Here is a 10,047-nt window from a genome sequence, read left to right as displayed (position 1 = left end):
AGACGCTGGAAAGTATGGCTACAAATTGCATATACTAATCTCCATGAAGTCTAATAATGACATGAGATAGGAAGGGAGGCATATCTAGTAACTTTTATATCTTTGCCTCCTAGAATATTTACTCCACAACAATTCTTCATGCTCATATGCAAAGGGAGCTTGTTGAAAAATTCTAACACCATAAAATGTGTACTTGTACATCTGTACATACTTATAGGAAATATACACACAAACTAACCCACACAACAATGTTTTTTTCTAATTTGGAGATGAGAAAGGAGCATACAAACTAACAATTACAAAGAGAATGTTTTCCAAAGAATCAACTTTTTCTAGGATGTTTGAATGTTTCCTTTTCATGTCAAGAGAAATATATTTCTCTTTCTCCACATGGCTAAATGATTATAATCAAGTAAATCCCAAAAATGATAAGACACCTTTAACCACCTTTAATGAAAAAGTTTTAAAAGCATCAACATGAGCTGTGAATAACCCTAAATAGTATCAACTCAACCAATCACGGCTGAATTTAGGGTCGCCACTTGCACTCCCAGGGCCAAAAAGCCACCACTAATAATCCTTAATAAGGATATTTATTGCTAACATGCATAGATAGACTCTAGCTCACTAAAAGCCAAATTGCAAAAGCTGATTACTACACCATTTTTCAGGAACCCTAGGCTCAAAAGAAAGCTGGCACCAAGATCCTTCATGAAGCTTGAGGTTATTGAAACTGGCATTTCAACTTCCCACATAGAGAAGAGGGTAATTACTTCTTTACTAACACCTATTTCAGTTTGGCACCTTGCACATGGAAAGAGCACAATTGTTACTTGCTTTTCCCAAAGCCCCGCCAAGCTAATGTTGACCTTTCACAAAGCAAAAATCTCTACTACTTACACTAGAGGAAGCTTGATACTACTGAAACGTGTACAAAAATGGCTACCTCAAAGCTACCTACTCACCACAAGAGTTGCCTCCCAAAGCAAAAAAGGTTATGCCTTGTTGTAAAATAAAGAGCATGCGCTGCTCATAAAGGGCTTGTAAATTGATTCATCGTCTCCGTTCTTCCTCATACAGATTGTGCCAGAGAATCTCTCTCGCAGCAGCAGCAGCAGCAGTAGGCCAGAGACTCCATTAGATAGGAGTTCACACACAAAGTATTCAAGCTTTCTCACCTCTCTCACTCTCTTCAAAACTAAAGAAACCTCTCTTTTACTCGAAAGAATAGAGTTATCTCTTTCTTATGATTCACAAAGAATGATTGAAGAACTCTCACCTTTCTATTGTGCTGCCAGCAGTTAAAAATTTGATGAGAATGATACATCTCTAGTAAATGCTTTCCCTCTCTCACTCTATGTTTGCCACACACAATAGAATAAGAAGACATACAATACTCACTAGATAATCACAAAGATTCTTAATCCCTCTCTCACACAAAGATTATGAAGTCTTAATCACTATAAATATAAGAACAATTAAAAAAGACCTCTAACACAAGGAGTTTGTCCATAACACACAAACTCATAAATGCTCCCTCTCCCCCATATTATGACAAGGAACACTCCCAAGAAGGGGGCTCTAATACCATGTGAAAAGATTAGGAAGCTTTTCAGACTAAGCAAGAGATTAACCCAATCTTTTATCTACTTGGTTTATCAATGAATCTTAAACCCAAATAGACAATAAAAACCAACAAATTGCCACTCTAAAGCTTATGAGACCAAGCATAGATGTCTTGTCCCTAGCACAAGATGCTATATGAGAGTGAAACAAAACTGCACTGTAAGATTCCTCCCTCCAGCTTTTGAGGTGTACAGGTGAAGAACCTCCCCTTTTGATCTTATAATTATTCCCCTCTCTGAAATAAAAGAAAGATCCTGTTTTACCTTGTTTTGGCCTAGAGAGAGAAAATGTCTAGAGGGAGGTAATTCAAAATTGAGATATTTTTGGATATAAAAATCCTCCTAGTGTTTAAAATGATTTACCTTGAAACAGAAATTCAAAAAGAACTTTCCAATGTGCAATTGGAATTAATTAAAAATAGGTAAAAAGGACCTTATCCTTAGGGTCCAGATTTTCTGAAAATTTTGGATTAAGATTCCTATGTGTTGGAATTAGGGTTGCAGGAAAGCACACAAAGCTTGGAGAAGAAGAAGCAAGAATGCACACAACATATTAGATTGTGTCCATGTACAAAAGATAAGTTAGCCCTAGAAGGATGGGCGTATATACAAGCTGATGGAAAAAACCTCCTAAAGAGGGAAAAAGTGCCCCGACGGTCCTAAGTGTGTTCACACACATCACTGCCTATATATATGGCAACAAATCCCCCCTGGGAGTGATGGTGTGAACGAGAGCTGGCACTCATGTATAGGAAAGTGCCATGCCCGAAGTAGATCAGTCCACAAAGGGGAGCAAGCCCAAAGCTTTGCGGAATTCTTCAAATTTCTCACAAGGAAGCACCTTTGTGAAAAGATCGACGAGGTTATCCTGTGCTGGCACATATGCCAAGCTGATATAGTCATGATTTACCTCACCAAGACTCCCCTCCTTCCATATCAATGGGAAAGAGTTTAATTTGCTTTCACATATCCAAAAACTTTACAACCTTAGGAAGGACTACTGTTTCTCAATTATAGGAGAGGGTTGTGATGTTGCCTCAGGCTTCATAGACATTGATAATGAACATAAGGAGGAGTTCATTGCTTTGGATCAGAGACCTTCAATGAAATATTTATTGATGGATCAAATACCTTATCTTTGTGTATTAGAAAGGTATTAGAGGAGCCTCCAACTCTTAAAGATGAAGATTTTGATTAGAGGCTGGAGACCCTTGGAGTTGTTGATTTTGGGAGAGAGAAGCAATAGGTTTCTGAGCCAATAGAAGAGAGGTATGGCTCCATAAATTTATGGAGATATAAAGTTCTTGAAGAAGATGAAAATGATAAAGTGAGTCAACTTTTTGTTTGATTAATTGGGCATTCTTATCCTTGTGTAGATTTAAATTACAAATTGTTTTCGTTTGTTTGTTATTAAATTGACTCTATTTGTTTATTGTGCAGATTGAAATTGCAGATGAAGACAACTTCTTGGGCAGAGGAATGGGTGAAAGGAGAGATGTAGAGCAGGATGCCAGCAAAAAAGACTCAGTCCTTGCCCACTATTTACCACATATGGACAAGGAGGTTTTCATTGTTTATCACAGTGTCTTCTCAGATAATCCATGTGTACCAATGTTATCCCTTAAAGTTCTTTCAAGGTTGATGGGATACTCCCATATCCAGTTTAATGCAAGCAAAGTAATTCTCTTGGAGAAGACAGATACAGTCAAAATTTTTGGATATGGTCTTGGGTTTTGGGCCTTAAGGGCTGGTTATTTTTTGTGCTATTCATCTTATGTTATTGCATATAACAAGACAGATGTCAACCATCTTGGTGGATACAGTAGGAAGAAATTTTTGAGGTATAGAGGAGATATGCCTAAACACAAAAATGTAAAAAAAGTTAAGAAGTAATTTCTATTCAGAATTGTACAAGCTCTTGCATAAAAGTCAAGAAGTAATTTCTATTTAGAATTGCTTTTATGCAAGAGCTTGTACATATAACTTATTTTGTCAATATATTTATGTTGAAAAATGGCATTGTTTCTCCTACTGAATTCATGCTATCATTCTTTGAAGTTATCTTCTACAAAATGAGTTGAATAGCTCTTTGAATGCATTTTAGAATTGCTTTTATGCAAGAGCTTGTACATATAACTTATTTTGTCAATATATTTATGTTGAAAAATGGCATTGTTTCTCCTACTGAATTCATGCTATCATTCTTTGAAGTTATCTTCTAAAAAATGAGTTGAATAGCTCTTTGAATGCATTACTCCTTGTCTATCCTCCTCCATGCCTTGTACTCACAAAAAATGATGTGTGTGCATGATAGTGTGATTTTTCCATTCCTTGAGTACTCTAGGTAGCAAATGGTCCTTGGTTCTCAACAAAGAATGGCTCATGAATATAAAGAATATGCTGCATGTGCAAGAATATTTTATATTAGCCATGTTTGTTTCATACAAAGAAAATGGCTAAAAGAAATAGCATGCAAAGGTTTTTTGCCTTACCAAATAATATGTAATATATTTTTCTCCCCATGCCAACTTGATTTCCTGAATAAGATTTGTGATCACTTCTTTGAAATCATGTGCATATGTTACTGTTCTTTTTTGTTTTCTTAGAAGCTTGAGAAATTCATCAAGTTGCATCCACACTTCCATTCTCTTGTTTGCTACGTGTGGATTACTTGCTACATTTGTTGTTAATTAGCAAAGCTCTTTCAAACATTCCAACATGGCATTTACTTGTTTTTGATCATGATTACTCAAAAATCTTCTAGCCTTTGATCCTCCCATTGATACATCTGCAAGAGCATCACTTGTCTTTCCAAAAAGATTAGGGTATTTCCTCAAGTGAACTTGACCACCATGGAAACCCATATTTCAAAGAAATACCTCACATTTATCTATGCATTTATTTGCAATGTTTGAAGGCTTGATTGAATATGCATAGTCTAGGTGAAGACGATGAACTTTATATAGTATTCTTATTTTAGCATGCAAAGTACAAATATGAACATTCTGGAGTTGAATAGGGAGCATAGGATCCCAAATCATATCTATAATTTTGAATTTTGATAAATCTACCATACTCCTTGTGGGTGGCCTTCCAATAGCCCTTGTGCTACACCATTCATTTGTCCCCATACTTGCCATAAAATAAAGGCAAGGATGTTTAGTGTTAGCACCACCACTTATACTACACATTGACTTCAATGCCTTTAAGTCTGCACTCATATGCCATTTAATTGTAAAACTTACAACACCATCAACATTGAGACATTCACCTCCATTTTGAGATTCAATAATGCTAGGAATTTGAGTATGAGAAAAAAACCATTTCAGTGTTTGATGGTTTTCTACCAATACCTAGTCACATCCAATCCACCAGAGCTCCATTTTGGATTGCACACTATGACTAGGGGTATCTCTTATACCTTGGATATACTCCAATGCTCTATTCATAAGAGAAACTCTTACCCTCTCCATTTTTTGGCTCTTTTAAATTTAAGCTTCATCCAACTTTAAGACAAATTTCAAATGCCCATTACATTCATTAACACTAATTCCATACAACTGCACCATAGCAATTTGCACTATGCTTAGGTCCATCCATATGTTATTAAAAGCAGTATATTCAAAAATAGACTTCCTTTTTTGTTTTTCAAATAGCATCATGGAGTCCTCTATATGAAAATAATCTCCAAAGTAGTTAGGTATTTCTAGATTCAATTGATTTCGTGCTTTGACAACATTGTGTGGCCTTGGCAATCCAAAAGCCTTTATTTTCTGATGTCTAAAAATTTTAAACCATAATCCATGTGAGACCCCACCCCCTCCCGCGATGCCCCCTCCGAGGGTGCTGGCGGCGGAAGCAGCGTCAGCCTCTCATGCGGGGGAGAGATCCACACTCAGGGCCTCACCCACCACGGATATCCAAACAAGAGACTAGCCCGGTGGTTCCTCCGAAACCACACCCAGAAAAACTTCCCTCGTTTGGAAGACAAGGGCAATTCCACCAAGAAAATCATCTAACAGGAGAATTGATCTAACAAGTCAAAGTCTTAACTAACCAACTAACCCAAAAGTCACATGGTCAGATCAAGGAAGAGACTTGTACTTGGTCCATAGAATCATCGCTTTTTTCCTCCTTTAGCGAGGCACAACGACTGATTCCCTCCCATAGAACAAGGGTCTTCCTAGGACTTAATCTAACTAATGTAACTTAATTGTAATTATTTGTATCGCAAGAATCCCCCGATCCAGCCTAACCGGCCCATGGGTTAGCCAACCACCCAACCACTGCTTTGGTGGGATTCCTTTATAAAAATTTGGTTATGTTTTACCCAGGTACCGCAGAAAAGAGTTCCCAGGCCCCCTAGCCGACGCTTCAAGCAAAATTCAGGGTAGTCATACCACTTACACACCCAATATGAAATTGCCATTTTAACAGATTCGGCTATCTTTAAAACAATCTTTCAACAATGAAACCATAGTTTTACTAATCATAATCCTCCAAAATATTGTGTCCATTATTTTACAAAAATATATCATTCGAACTCTCCGTTGAAGACCAGTTGGTCAACCAACGAGATCCAATATCAAAATTCAATTCACAAAAGTAATTTCTTTTAGTTCATCCGTATCTTCCTTGGCATATGCATGGGTGTCCTAGCAACCGCGAGCCCGTGCATCACCTGGTCGTCAGAACCCTCTAGGATCCTACTTAGGTGTCCTAGCACTTCACTCAGGGACCGCTTTGTTGGTCCTCGCCCATCGTACCGGAAGCATGAAAAGATGCAAGGGGGAAGAGAGCTTGAGCTCTTGCAAGCACACACACACTCACAAAACCCTAATAGAGAACACACAAGGTGAGAGGCTGAAAATCTTCTTCTTCTTCACTCAACACTCAACACACCATATACAAGATAAGAGTACACATAATATGAAAGGTACTCAACCAATACATACACGGGTTCTCTATAGTGTGAACCCAACTAAATGAGCTGGCGCTATAACTATGCCAGTCTCTAGAATGGCTGTCACACAGCCTGTCATCCCACTGGCCGCATGTCACCCATGATCTCACCAACCATGCCAGTGGTGTAAGTGTGGGACCTATCCCCCAGGCGGGTCATCAGTGTCCACCACCTCACTGGATGAGCTCGATATCTCAACACTCCCCCTCGAGCTCAACTCCATCTCATGTACACCAAGCGAAGCCTGAATCTGCAGAGCTTCTCTGTACCCAATGCTTTGGTGAAGATGTTAGATACCTGATCCTCTGTGCTTACATAAACAAGGTCAAGGTCGCCTGCCAAGACCTTCTCTCTGACAAAGTGGTAGTGGACCTCTATATGCTTCGTACGAGCATGAAAAACTGGGTTCCTGGCCAACTATATACTGCTAATGTTGTCACAGAAAATGACAACTTGTCTATCCACTGATAGACCCAAATCTGCAAGTAGCTTTCTCAACCAAGCTAACTCACATGCTGCCATAGCAGCTCCTCTGTACTCGGCCTCTGTACTGGATAGAGCAACCGTAGGCTGCTTCTTGCTGCTCCAAGTCACAGCAGCACTCCCCAAAGAAAACATGAATCCACTGGTAGATCTTCTATCTAAGATACTACCAGTCCAATCAGCATCTGTGTACCCATGTACACATATCTCTGTCCCAGTCTCATAGAATAGTCCACAATGCAAAGTAGACCTCACATACCTCAGTATGCGTCTCAATGCATCCAAATACGGTTTTCGTCGGACCTGCATAAGCTGACTCACCAACCCAACAGCATAGCTCAAATCTGGCCTGGTGATCGTCATGTATATCAAGCTTCCTACTATGCACCTATACATAGTAGGGTCCTCCAAAATCTCTCCTGAATCTGCACTCAACTTGCCATTCTGATCCAATGGTACTGAGATAGGCTTACAGCCTGTCATACCATACTTGGACAACATGTCCAAGCCATACTGTCTCTGTAGTAATCCAATACCATGTGGTGACCTAATCACCTCAATGCCCAAGAAATATCTGAGCTCCCCAAGATCCTTCATCTCAAACTTCTGTCTAAGCAAGATCTTTACATCAAAGATCTCTGCATCATGGTCCCCCGTAATGATCAAGTCATCTACATAGATGACAACAAGAACAACCCCTCTATCACCATGTCTCACACATAACGAGAAATCTGCATTGGCTACATGAAAGACCTGTTTATGCTTCCATCACTGTTATGTTTTACTTTGTACACCCACTTGCATCCAATGGCTTTCTTGTCTTCAGGCAATTGCACTAAGTCCCAAGTTTCATTTCCATATAGTGCATTCATCTCCTCATCCATAGCTTTCTCCCAACACACATTTCCAACAGCCTCATCAATGCATGTGGGCTCAACAACCTGCACAACCTTTGCCATATATGCATAGTGATGTGCCACATAACCATCATAGGTAAATCTCTGCACAGGTTTTTTCACTCTCCCAGATCTTCGCAGCTTTTCATTCATGGCTTCCATAGCCTTCTTTACACCAGGTGTTCTCATAGCTGGGATCCCAAGTTCCTCATCAAGGCTCATCTTTGAGCCACTAGACTCTCCATCAACATGAGAATGCCCTGCAAAAATATCAGGCATACCAAGGGGCTCAACCACTTTCTCTTTTCCTTTACGTGATGTACTAATCACATTTGTAGGGCTGGTATTATGACGCAGCCTGCCACTCCATGGTCTATCAATAGACCCACTAGATGAGGACTCTCCTGGTCCACTCAAAGACTGTGATTGCTGACCTGCATTCTGTGCAACCACACTTACACTCACATCAGCACCAATAACTTTTTTTTCAACAGCATACCAGCTGCTCATCTCATCAAAGACAACATCCCTGCTTACCCTCAACTCACGTGTAGCAGGGTTATAACACCTGTATCCATTTTGCTCAAGGGAATATCCAATAAACACACATTTTTCACCTTTCGGATCCAGCTTAGTTCTCAGCGCATTTGGTACATGCACATATGCAATGCATCCAAAAACTTTCAGATGAGACAAATCGGGTTTTCTGCCAGTAAACCTCTCCTCTGGAGTTACATCATGTATGGCTGCAGTTGGTGTCCTGTTCATGATGTAAACTGCTGTAGAAATAGCCTCAGCCCAATAGCTATGCGGCATATTTTTCTCTTCCATCAATGCTCGCGCAATCTCAGCAATGTGCCTGTTTTTTCGCTCAGCAATCCCATTTTGCTACGGAGTGTATCTGCATGTAAACTGTCTCCGAATACCATTCTTCTTCAAAAATTCAGAGAACTCATTGGAGAAGTACTCTCCCCCTCCATCTGACCTTAGGCACTTTCCATATTTCCCTGTTTGCTTTTCAGCCAAAACTCTGAAATTCTGAAAGTGAGTGAACACCTCACTCTTCTCCTTCATAAAATATACCCACACTTTCCTTGTGTGGTCATCAATGAAAGTCACATAATACCTGCAGCCTCCCATAGATATGGTCTTCGTAGGACCCCATACATCTGAATTTACAACATCTAGTGCATTTCTGCTCACATATCTGTTACGTGGAAACACATGCTTTGTTTGCTTCCCAAATTGGCATGCTTCACATATTTTCTGCATACCTTCCACTTTAAATTTTGGCGGCCCTGTCACAATTCCTTTAGTCTGCATAGACTTCAATCTCTGCACATTCACATGTCCAATCCTTTTATGCCAAATGTCTCTATCTGCAACAATTCCTGAACCATTTGCAAACATTGCAACACTCATTTCAGGCATGTCTACATTCAACGTAAACATTCTGCCCACTCTGTTGCCTTTTGCAACCAACCTGCACTTGTCTTTAAAGTCTTCAACATAACAACCATCAGGGTTAAACCTAACCTGCAGACCCTGCTCAATCATGTGGCCAACTGAAACCAGATTCTTTGTTATGTCCAGAACGTGAAGTACATCTGCAAGGTACTTCACTTTGCCATCCTGCATAGACAAAGGCACATCTCCAACATGGGCAATTGGATGAGCAGTGTCATCCCCTGTTTCCACAAAACCTGGTCTTTCTGGGTTTTTCATCTCCTTGAACCACTCCCCATGACTTGTCATGTGGTTCGAAGCACCTGAATCCACATACCATACATCATCTTTTTGTGCTGCTTCAACATTTTTAGACATGGCATTCACGACATGCTGCATAACAAACAACCTTTCATTATCCTCATTATTTCTGCTTGAGGATGCATAGTTGTTTTGTTGAAATTTTCCATTTTGCATGTCAGCCTACTTCTTATAACACTCTGCCTGCACATGTCCAGGCTTACCACAATAAAAGCATTCACGTGCATCATTATACTGCCTTTGCCAATTTCCACAGCCTCTTTGACTCCCTTTGCCTCTGAATTTGCCTCTTCCACCTACGTGTTGTTGTTGT

This window comes from Cibotium barometz, chromosome 14, assembly GCF_041138505.1.
Source record: "Cibotium barometz isolate CiBa-2024 chromosome 14, ASM4113850v1, whole genome shotgun sequence".
Classification (NCBI taxonomy): domain Eukaryota; kingdom Viridiplantae; phylum Streptophyta; class Polypodiopsida; order Cyatheales; family Cibotiaceae; genus Cibotium; species Cibotium barometz.
The sequence above is the reverse complement of the archived record's forward strand: the minus strand, read 5'-3'. Positions refer to the sequence as shown.